This window comes from Podarcis liolepis (assembly GCF_965112155.1).
Source record: "Podarcis liolepis genome assembly, chromosome: 3".
Lineage (NCBI taxonomy): Eukaryota > Metazoa > Chordata > Lepidosauria > Squamata > Lacertidae > Podarcis > Podarcis liolepis.
Genome location: NC_139557.1, coordinates 44,127,762 through 44,140,316, shown reverse-complemented (window position 1 = coordinate 44,140,316; position 12,555 = coordinate 44,127,762).

Here is a 12,555-nt window from a genome sequence, read left to right as displayed (position 1 = left end):
TCGCAATGAGGGAACCGCCAGAAGGCCCTTGGCGCTGGATCTCAGTGTCCAGGTTGAACGATGGGGGTGGAGACGCTCCTTCAGGTATACAGGACTGCGCCGTTTAGGGCTTTAAAGGTCAACACCAACACTTTGAATTGTGCTCGGAAACATACTGGGAGCCAATGCAGATCTCTCAGAACCGGTGTTATATGGTCCCAGAGGCTTTTGAACTGCTAGGTTGGCAGGAGCTGGGACAGAGCAATGGGAGCTCACTCTGTTGCAGGGATTCAAACCACCAACCTTCCGATCAGCAAGCCCAAGAGGCTCAGTGGTTTAGACCACAGCGCCACCCGCGTCACTCTTAAAAAGCTATACCACCCCTAACTCCTGTTCCTGTGTTCTTCACTTATTTTACAACTCATTTCTCATATGAAAAACCCAAGTTTTCAACCCCAAGAGGAAGGAACTCATCCGCTTGGCCCATACCTACCGTATTTTTCGCTCTATAGGATGCACCAGATGATAAGATGCACCTAGTTTTTTGTTTTTTTTGGGGGGGGGAGGAAAACAAGAAAAAAAATATTTTGAATCCCAGAAGTCAGAACAGCAAGAGGGATCTGGCTTCTGGGATACCGTGTGGCAGTTCTGGCTTCTGGGATAACCGCACCAAGCCTCTTCAGGGCAGTGGGATGAAGGCTCCCCATGCCCGAAGAGGCTGCGCATGGCTAAGGCGGAAGCCAGGGCAGGTGCGTTGCTGAAGGGGTTCTGCGTAGTTCTCCCTCTCTGTGCAGCGCCTCTCCTCTGAAGGAGAGGCGCTGCACAGAGAGGGAGAACTGCGCAGCGCCCCTTCAAGCAAAGCTGGAGAAGGAACAGAAGGAGACCCTTCTGTTCCTCCTCTGGCTTCCAGGCAGGCACGTGGCTGAAGCCTTTGGAGCGCAGCGGGACCTCATGCTGCGCTCCGAAGGCTTCGGGTTCCTTTTGCTGAAGCCGGGAGAGCAAGACTCTCCTGGCTCCAGCGAAAGGAACCCGAAGCCTTTGTGCGAGTTCCCGCTGCGCTCCGGAGGCTTCCCATTGCTTTCGCTGAAGCCTGGAGAGTGAGAGCGGTCGGTGCGCACCGACCCCTCTCACTCTCCAGGCTTCAGCGAAAGCAACGGGAAGCCTCCGGAGCGTGGAGGGAGCGTTCCCTCTGTGCTTCGGAGGCTTCGCGTTGTTATCGCTGAAGCCAAGGAGCCTGCATTCGCTCCATAAGACGCACACACATTTCCCCTTAATTTTTGGAGGGGGAAAAGTGTGTCCTATAGAGCGAAAAATACGGCAATAATATTGTTTTTCTAGCTTACTGGCTTTATCCTGAGGGTTTGGATCTGCTGTTTGTACCCAGCTATATCTCTCTAACACAGAGCCTCTTTGCTACTGCCCAGTTCTGCATCTCCACTTACCTGTCACCTACCTGAAGGTCTCCTTATTATTTCAAACTCAGTATGTCCAAGGCTGAACTACTTGTCCTGCCACCCACGCCTTCCTGTTGACAGCTTCAGCAGCCACCATGATGATGAGGCACACAGCCTTGGCATTTGCTGTGCCATTGATTCTTATCTCCTCTTTCCTCTCTAATTTCAGTCAGGGCTGAATGAGTCACTTCTCCCAATACAGCACTGCAAAATATCCTTTTCTTCCCAGTTAAAATAGTGGTTCACATTCTCAATATGTGATGCCCTTCTTCTGAGGCTAACCTATATACAAGAAAAGAATCGTTGTCCTTACTGTTTGAGTTCCTTATGGTCTTCATCTCCCTTATTTCTCAGTTTTAATTTCTCGACCGTCTGTTCTTTCATGCACCAGGGGATTCCCTCAGTGGCTAAGGTTCCAGTTATGGGAGACCTTAAAGGTAAAGGTAAAGGGACCCCTGACCATTAGGTCCAGTCATGGCCGACTATGGGGTTGCAGCGCTCATCTCGCTTTATTGGCCGAGGTAGCCGGCGTTCAGCTTCCTGGTCATGTGGCCAGCATGACTAAGCTGCTTCTGGTGAACCAGAGCAGTGCACAGAAACGCCATTTACCTTCCCGCCGGAGCGGTACCTATTTATCTACTTGCACTTTGATGTGCTTTAGAACTGCTAGGTTGGCAGGAGCTGGGACCAAGCAACGGGAGCTCACCCCGTCGTGGAGATTTGAACTGCCGACCTTCTGATCGGCAAGTCCTAGGCTCTGGTGGTTTAACCCACAGCACCACACGCATCCCTACGGGAGATCTTAGCCTCCACCAAATCAGTCACCAATGAAGATACAGTTGCAGATCCAGTACTGCCCAAACAAACTAATGCCAAGCTCAAAGAATCAGCCTAGGTCCAAATGTGTTCCAGGAAAAAGGTCAGAAAACACTCCAAGATCAATTTAACAGGGAAGTCAGGCAAGGTGCAACACAGGAAGGCAAGGAGACTAGAATTAGGAACTAGGGCCTATGTTGTTGCCATCCAGGAAGGCAAGAAAGTGCGGCTCTGCAACTGGAGGAACCATCAGGAAAGAATCCAAACCTTTCTTTGCCACCCAGAAAGGTTTTTATGTTCATCTGCTCAAACGAGTTCTTTGTTTAGAGGATAAGCCTTTCTCCGTGGGATGGGGGTTATACAGAGGTTAACAAACTTAGCAACTTATCCTTACTACTATAGAAAGGCCATTCATGAGTCTTTGTAAACATAGAGAACTGATACACTGAAAGTGAATTGATTGCCATGGGTCAGCTAAATTCTCCAGAGGATAACCCCAAGGAAGTGTTGGGGGAGATACTGCAGCTAGAACCTGTTTCTTCTCAAGGGGGTCCAGACTTTGAAGAAGGACTGCCAGGAAATTCTAATGACTCTGAAATGATACCCCTGGCAAATGACACAACCTCAACAGACAGTACTGGTATAGCATGGCCCGATAACACAATCTCAGTTATCCTTGAAACATGCTTATCCTTTGAAAATGGAATTGCAGTGAGCAGACAAACATAATAAACTTTCTGGTTGGCAGATTATATACCGTACAAAAATGCAGTTATCTGCTTAATTTAGAGAGGAGGGCGGGGAGATTTGTAATGATTATATATGTAACACCACCTAGCACAGGGTGGTGCTGTTTCATATCCTTTGTGCATAACTGAGGTTCTCATCATCTTGTTCTGTTTTGTCTTATGTGCTGTCTTGGGAATGTTCCTATAAAGAGCAATTCTGTTTTGGAGGTCTGAGTTTAACTGCCAGGTCTATAATCAAGTGTTTTATTCCAAGCCAATAGTACAATATCAACAAACTTGATTGCGTCCAGAAGGTCTGCAGACCTACCTATGAGGAAAGATGAAACAAGTCAGGCATATGTAGTATGGAGAAGAGGTGATGAAAAGGCAATATGAAGGCTATCTTCAAATATTTCAAGCGCCATCACATCCCCAGAGGGGAGGATTCAAATTAACACACTGGTACAACGCTATGAGCTGTTTGACAGGGGACCAGACAGCCAAAGATAATGGTGGGTTCTTCTTAATTAGAGATTTTAACCAAGGGGGTGGATGGCCACCTTTCAAAGATATTGCAGCAGTGATTTCCTGCATCAACAAGAGTTTGAATTTAGATAAATTTTCAAGTTCCCTCTAATAATAATAATAATAATAATAATAATAATAATAATAATAATAGATACTTAGATTATAAGCAGTGCATTTATTTAATGCATTTTCTAACCTCCCTTTCAGGTCATATTGGCATCAGAAGGCATCTTACAGAGAAAATGCTAAAACCAACAAAACTTCAGAACAACACAAAATACTATAATTTAATAAAAAGAGTTAAAAGGCTTTAATTTGGTTATTAATATTTCGGGCTATATTTTATTCTCAATCTGGATATTGTTTATTTTTATCTTGCCTTTGAGTTCTGTATGTTGTATTGCTTTGAGTTATTTTGTATTGTAATTGACCTACACTTTGTATATTTGTGAGACCTTTACAATGTATTTTATTTTGATATTGTATGTTGATTTGAGTGCTTGTATAGTATTTGATCCTTATTTTGTATATTTGTTTATCTGTTCTGTTGTATTTGACCTCTACTTCAGAGCATTCGAATCTTTGTCCCATTTGTATTTGATTTCTACTTTCTATGCATTGCTTTGAGACTCTTCTGAATATAGAGCAATTAAGACACTTTCTAACTAAATAAAATTTAATACTGCCCATGGCCCAGCCCAGAAAGGAGCCCATCATCCCCATAGGCTTTGCAGGTAGGACCAAGACTAAGGCATCTGATGCCAATTTCAGCTTAGGAGAAGTTCATGTGGGTGCAGGTGCTCCTTCAAATAATCTGTATAGGGTTTTAAACGGTAAAACCAGCACTTTAAATTGAGTCTGGAATAGGCAGACCATGGAACCAATACAAAAATGGTATAATAGAACAGCATCCTTGCTGCTGCATTCTGAACCACTGCAGTTTCTGGCTCATCTTCAACACCAGTCTCATGGCAATCACAGTAATCTAGTCTGGATATAACCAAAATATGTAGAAATGAAGCTAGGACTGACATCTCTGGATAGGTTTACCAACCTAAGCTGCTTAACAGCAATCCTGGCCACCACCTTAGCCCAATACCATTCTAAGACTCTGTACCTGATCTTAGTGCAACCCCATCCAGAACTTGTTGCAAGCTCCCATCCTACCATTTAAACACTCAGTAAGAAAAGAGAAAGAAATTAAAGAACTAAACATAAACAGCAAGAAGACCAATAATACTATTTTAAAAAAATGAACATGAATAATTTTTCATTGTATGCTCTTGACATTTGTTCAGTGAAGTTCATCTTTATGACAACAGTTCTATTCACATTCCCAATTCCGGGAGAGCATCAAAGTTGTCAATAACTATTTTATCCATCTTCTAGTGGAGGGTCTTTTTCCTTGCCACCAGAAGGGCTCATTGTTAGTTTTAGACCACCATCTAGTGGTGAAATCGACAACAGATCTGGTTCTAAAATAATCTCCTTTTAAAAAGTAAATTGAATGAGAACGTGTGTATTTTGACATTCTGTCTGCCTACCACCTGTAACAGAAGGAGCCCTGAAGAAGGAGGTGTGTTTTACTTCTCTCCGCAACAAAGCCCCAAAAAGTCCACACGGCACCCGTTTTCCTTGTGGAGATTTGAGGCTTCTTTCAAGTCAATCTGTGAATTATTTTTGCATCCCAAACCACTAGAATTGGAGATGATGTGGTCAAGCTTTGGGCATGTATACACAGAGCCGCATCAGTGCATTAGATGCCCTCTGGATTTTTGGTCAGTGAATACACAATGCATTTTTGGTCAGTGAATGCACATTGTCACCTGCTTTTTATTGGTACTTCATTCCTTTGGTGCTTTGAAGGAGCCTTTTGCAAGGCATTCTGAAGTACTTCTTGCCTTATGCAAAAACAGAGAGCTCCTTTTCTGAGAACCATGGAGATTCATAACAACTCTCAGCACAAACTTACAGCTCCCAGGTTTCTTGGAGGGAAGCCATGACTTCTAAAGAGGCACAAGAGTGCCTTCAATGTATGGTGTGGATGTGGTGTCATTTTAAACATACAGTGCAGATGTGACTCAAGATGGCCATGACTCATGCAGTAAGTTGCATTTAATGGGAATTGCAGCAGGGATATCCGTCCCTGTGTCAAGTATATAAAGCATTGTTCAGATCATCGAAGGATACAAGGATCAGCTGTTCTTAATTTTATTTGGGGTGAACATGGTTAACATTGATCAATAATAGCAAATACACTCATGATTGTTTCTGGTTTTTGTAATGGGAAAGAAAAATGTGTAAGGCAGCAAGTGTCAGTAAATTTAAAATGTAAGCCACGCACACACAAGGTCAGGAAATTTAGTCCCTTCTGTGTTAGTGGAACCAGAATAGTTACAACCCTCTAATTCCCCATGGAAGCCACTACAAATGTGGGGCAGGTAGGGTGGGATGTTTATACTGGGTTAGATCCAGACTAAGTTAGTTGCAATTAGGTCCAATTGAAATCCTGTTAGCCCTGACTGAAGCCCCAATGATTTCAAAAGGAACCAAGTGCAGTTTACTTACTAGTTTGGGTCCAAACCACTGTGCTTAACATGTGAGTCAGTCCAGGGAGCCTCCATGGAAGGGCTACTTGTGTCTGGGGACATGTAATGCTGGTGCAGAGAAGCTCCTGGACCAGGTGAATTAATGTATTGTGCCAGTGCTTCAAAACTGCCTCTTTCCATATGTACCTACCTGGTTCCTCAGATCATCTTTAGAGGCCCTTCTCTGAGTGTCTCTGTAAGAAGAGTTTGGATTTGATATCCCGCCTTTCACTCCCTTTAAGGAGTCTCAAAGCAGCTAACATTCTCCTTTCCCTTCCTCCCCCACAACAAACACTCTGTGAGGTGAGTGGGGCTGAGAGACTTCAGAGAAGTGTGACTGGCCCAAGGTCACCCAGCAGCTGCATGTGGAGGAGCGGAGACGCGAACCCGGTTCCCCAGATTACGTGACTACTGCTCTTAACCACTATACCACACTGGCTCTCTCTGGTAAGTAAGGTATGAGAGGTGGCTACTGTTGAGAGGACCTTCTTAATGGTGGCACACTAATTGTGGAATGTTCTCCCCAGAGAGTGTCCCCTGAACATACTTTGTCGTCAGCTCTAGAAGAGAAGACCTTTTTGCTTTTAATCCCAGTTTTTAAAGAGTTTATGTCTGTTAAGTCTGATAGGATGTTTCGTTGATTTCTCTCTGCTGCTCAAGTTTTTATGCCGCATTGCACTTTATTATTTTGTAGTTATACCTGAATACATTTTATGCTGTAAGATGCCTGGAGAACTTGGCACCATTATGTGGGATGTAAGCAATGCAATTAAAACAAATAAATATATTGGGTGGTATCTGACTCAGTCATACCTGGAGCATACCCACTGAACTGAAGACTTCCATGATTCTACTCTGAGACTGACTTAATGATCATCTCACCCATTGTTTCCTCGTGGGTGACAAGTCCTTCCTCAAAAGAATGGATCCATATATTTTACAGCCATCCTGGTTGGTTGGCTTAGTGACATTCAGCATACAACAGGTAGATCCTTTGCTTTGCTTCTTGCCTTTCTCCAGTATTTCAAGGAACACATTCTGTGCTTTTTGGCATGCTGGGTTGCACAATGGCACTGAGGAGAAAGACAGGGACGGAGAAAGAGAATGTTATTGTAGCAAAAACTGCAGCAGCCACTCAGCACAATAGAAATAAAGATATTTTTTAAAACAACAACAACAAGACCTCTCTAGGTGCAATCAGATTGCTCGTTTACACTCTGTTTCATTCTTCAGGTTCTTTTGTTTATTATTTTTAAAATCTAAGTTCCAGGTGCACATTATTATATTTTTTAGAAAAAATCTTTCAAGGCTATTCTCCTTTTAAAATGTGTGTGTGTGTGTGTGTGTGTGTGTGTGTGTGTGTGTGTGTAAAGTGATTGCAGTTACATCTTGAATTCTTTTCTTAACATATTACATTATGATGAATGAAAAGAATGGTACAGAATGTGATTCACGGATACCATTTCTTCTTCTGGAAAAAGCGATTTTCCTTCTGCTGTATGGCTCTTTGGGAAGCTGGATGTTACTGCTGTTAGTGAACTACACAGAAATGGGTCATAAGGTCATGCATTTGATTCATGAGCCAAGTTCAAAGTGGTTTGCAGAATTGTTAGCCTGTCAGCAGAACACGTGTTGACCTCCTGTTTTAAGATTTTGTTCCAAGTGGCTCTTACATAGGAAGAGAAAAAGACATATAAACTATGTTCCATGTGTTCCTGATAGGAAATAAAGCCACAGAAAAAGTCCCAAGTTGTATTGTTTCATCACATTTATGTTACAACCTACCTCCAAGCATCACAAAAAAGCACTGTAACCGCAAAATGCTCTTGTGTGATAGGATCAGTAGAGATGATGACCTGCAGAATCCTCAGTTGGACTGTAGGGGGAGCCATGGGCAAGGAATTAATGTGTTTCCCCCATCTTCTATTTTCACCTAGCTATATGTGATGTTAGGACATTTCACCCAAACCTTTCATGTTTTCCCTTATATGTAGAAACGGGATAATGATCACTTTCCGGAATAATCAAAGCTTTAAAAAGAAGCATTTTGTGCGATAATTTGTACCAGAGATGTGTGCCTAAAGTTTTGGCTGGTTGGTTGAAATCAAGAAGCTCTATTGGGCCACTTTCACAATGACCTCCGTTGCTCCACAGTTCAGGAATGTTGCTACATGCGGCAGGAAGGAGGAGACAGGTGTGCCTACTGAAATTTTATCTTCCGTGCTACTGTTGGAAGCAAGGGATCCCCGTCCTCTTTTGCATTTGGTCATCAGATGGAGAGAGCCAAGAAGGTGTGCAATAGGCATGATGGCGCAACTGAACTTCTCCGCGACCCTTCCCCTCTGCAGGGAGGTGGGACCGATTCGGATGGTCTGCCCCCACCACTTAATGGATACAAATGGTTTCCAGAGAGTGGTAGGGGATGCTTTATCCCGTGTTGATGGCCTTTCCGCTGATTCCCTGCTGGCCTGCTGGAATGCAGAGTTAAAAAGGGCTGTCAACTGTATGGCTCCGAAGCGCCCTCTCCATTGCATGGAGCTCGGACAGCCCCATGGTTTCCCCGGAGCTGAGGGTGATGAAACAATCACTGAGACGGCTAGAGCCCAGGTGGTGGAAAACTCATTTTGAATCGCACTGGACACGGGTTAGAGCTCAACATTGAGCCTACCAAGTGGCGATAGTGATGGTGAAGAGGACTTTCTTCACCGCCTCTATTGCATCTGCAGAAAACAGCAGCAGGAGACTCTTTCAGGTGGTTCACAATTTAACAGAACCGCCTTTGCCATCGGGGCCTGTACAAGATTTTGCAAAGTTTTTTGCAGATAAAGTCGCTCAGATTCAGAAAGAGGTAGACTCCACCGTGGGAGCAGGGCCGGGGCAAGAGGGTGCTAGAGTCCTATCTAGTCAAGTTGCATAGGATCAATTCCAATCTGTTATCTCCGAGGATGTGGACAGGCTGCTTGGACGAGTGAAACCGAACACTTCTCTCCTTGATCCTTGCCCATCCTGGCTAATAAAAGCGATCCATGAAGGGCTGGGCGATGGGCTCTGTGGGGTGGTGAATGCTTCCCTCTGTGAGGGAGCCTTCCCAGAGCTGCTGAAAGAGGCGGTCATTAAACAGTTTCTTTAAAAAAACATCTTTAGACCCGGCCAATATAGCCAACTATCACCCAGTCTCAAATCTTCCATTCTTGGGCAAGGTGATTGAGTGGATGGGTGCTGAACAACTCCAAGCACGCTTGGAGGATGCGGACCATTTGGATCCCTTCCAATTGGGATTTGGGCCTCATCATGGGACCGAAACTGCCTCGGTCGCGCTGGTTGATGATCTCCAGCAGGCTAGGGACAAAGGTGAGAGCTGTTTCCTAGTTCTGCTGGCTCTCTCAGTGGCCTTTGATACCAACAGCCATAACATCCTTCTGGACCGTCTTGAGGGGCTGGGAGCTGGGGGCACTGTCATACAGTGGTTCCGCTCCTTCCTCCTGGGCCGTGTCCAGAAAGTGGTGGTGGGGGATGAGTGTTCAGACCCCTGGGCTCTTACTTGTGGGGTGCCTCAGGGTTCCGTCCTCTCCCCCATGCTTTTTAACATCTACATGAAGCCACTGGCTTACTCTACAGCTAGTTAGGGAGTACAAATTGTGGCGTACAATAACTTAAAAAGGGCCTGCTGGATCAGGCCAAGGGCCCATCTAGTCTAGCATCCTGCTCTTACAGTGCTCAACCAGATGCCTGTGGGAAGCCCACAAGCAGGGCATGAGCGAATATGATGTTTCTTGCTCATCCAACACATGCATGTGCAGACGAAATGCTGCCAGTCTCATCCACCTGCTTGGATTTCAGTTTGAAATAAGGACATGGATGAACATGGGGCTGTGAGAAATCCCTGGAGCCCGGCTTAAACATGCATTTTCCATACCTCCACCTGTGAACCAAGGAATCAGGTGCTTCCAAGGATCCATGTTTCCTGCTTCTTGCAGGGATGCTAACCAGTTTGGGCAAAGGGGTTCTATTGCAGTTCCAGTACTTACGGGGTCTTCTTGTGGAGCAATTCTTCATTTTACTGAAGGGAGCACATTTCTTCTCCTTTGTTCTCAATGCATTGCCGAATGTCTAGCTCAGGCCAGCTACCCAGCCTGGATATAATTCAGAGGATTTTGCATACATCATTTTCTTGGCAACAGCTGCTGTGAATTGTGGCCACTCATGGGAGATGGCTCAGGCAGCCCCAAGGAGAAATCCCAGCTGTTGCATTCTGGGTTTAATGGCTATAGACTGTAAGGGATGCATTGATTCTCTCTTAATTGTTATCAACACAACATTTCAATTGACCGGATTCTGAGTAGTAACTGGTGCTGCCATTGTTTGTTCTCATTCACTGAATAGGACCGGCGCTTGTTCTCATTACTTTCAGAAGGTGTGTCATCAATAAACACTTTAGTCTGAACTAATGGAGGATGCTATTTGTATTGGGTTAATGGCTCTCTTCAAGGTGGAATAAATGGAAGCACTTCTTTCCGTGTTAGCGTCCTCTTTCATATATTCACCTTTTTAAAGGGGAAAAAACCCCTAGTTCTTAATCTTTTCATTATATGCCATGGAGATGGGGGCAGGTATCAAAAGCTTGATTGTCACCTATAAAATTGAACTCTGTCGCTCTCTGGGCTTGTAAAGCCCTTTTAAGAATAATGAAAGAAGATAGCATTCCATGTTTTCCTCTGATTTAATTTCTTCTTCTGTGCTGTTGCTTTCAAATAGCTAACAGTGGTGGCTAGTACCCATTGGAACTGATAGGGAGGAAGGCAGGGAGACAAACAGTAGGTGGAGCTAGAGCTAAGGATAGAAAGAGCCAATCAATTCCAGTTTTGTCCCCATTCTCCTCCTTCCTGAGCTCTACAAGGGAGACACTGTGGGAGAAGATAGACAGGCATTACGACCCCTTGGCCTGGTTCTGAGTAAGAAGGCAGGGAGGGGCAGAGGGTAGGGGCAGGGAGCTGGATGAGGGCAGACTGGGCTTGATGAGGCAGTGACCCATCTGCCCTCCACTGTTAGCTACTGCATTTCTCTGTGGTTGTTGGTTCTTGTATCATCACTTCTTTAGCCATTGATCTGGCGTGGTATTGCCACAGTCTGCAAACCCATTAAAGCATGTTGATGTTTCTTGTTGACATAATGTGGAGTTCCCTACCTATACTCCACACTGAATTAATAGCTGGGTTGTCAAATGGAGCCAAGCAAAGCAAAGCCTGGCCTGGCCTTCACCAGCGATTCTGCAGAACTCAACTGGTGAAGCTTTTAACAGAATGGAGATAAGCATTATCACCTGGAAATGTTTGCAAATTAAGCTACTGTGAAAAGCATGGGAGCAGAAGGCAGTAAAAAAAAGGGGGGGGGAATGACTAGGTAACTAGGGGATATGAAGCTGCTGATCAGATGCAGACAAGGGCAGAACTCCTTTACCTTGGGAATGATACACATCTCTTATTGCTACAGGAACCTGGTCCTGATATGTAACTGCATACAGTGGTACCTCGGGTTACATATGCTTCAGGTTACATACGCTTCAGGTTACAGACTCCAATAATCCAGAAATATTACCTGGGGTTAAGAACTTTGCTTCAGGATGAGAACAGAAATCGTGTTCTGGCGGAGCGGCGGCAGCAGGAGGCCTCATTAGCTAAAGTGGTCTTCAGGTTAAGAACAGTTTCAGGTTAAGAACGGACCTCCGGAATGAATTAAGTACGTAACCTGAGGTACCACTGTATTGGCTTTCATTTTCATCCCTTGTAATAATACAAGCTTAGCCAAGAGGCATTAGCGGCAGATGCTTCACACGGTGGGTGTGTTTGTCAGCCTGAGGGCCGCACAACCTTCAGGAAGGGGCTGCATGCCACTGGTGGGTGCAGGCTCAGCCAAAGATGCTTTGCCACTGTAGGCAAGGTGCCCCGATGCTGCCCAATAACCCCCACAATGCCACCTTCTGCAAACCAAGTCAGCAGTGCAATGGTGGGGTTGGGACAGGGGTCAGATCTGCTGCCTGAAGGAAATGGCTTCACATTGCCTAATGGATGGTCCTTTCCTGGGTGCCTGTGACCAGAAGCAAGAGAGTAAAAGGTGTGTGTTGTGCCTTTGTACTGTAGCCTACATTCCAGCTTACATTGCTCTCTCCTATGATCGCAGTTCAAGGGCACATGCCAGCCAGCCAGCCAAACAAAAAAAGCATGTGAGGAGGACCAGTCAGAAGTTGCAGCCTGGATAGAGGGGTCAAGGCATGAGACCCTTAATCTCAGGCTCATGGGTTCGAGCCCCACGTTGGGTGAAATATTCCCGCATTGCAGGGAGTTGGACTAGATGACCATTGTGGTCCCTTGCAACTCCACAATTGTGTGATTCTGTGACTCTGCCTTGAGCCTAACCTGTTTCACCTCTTCTTGTGCAAACCTCACGTGCCAAGTCAGACATTGT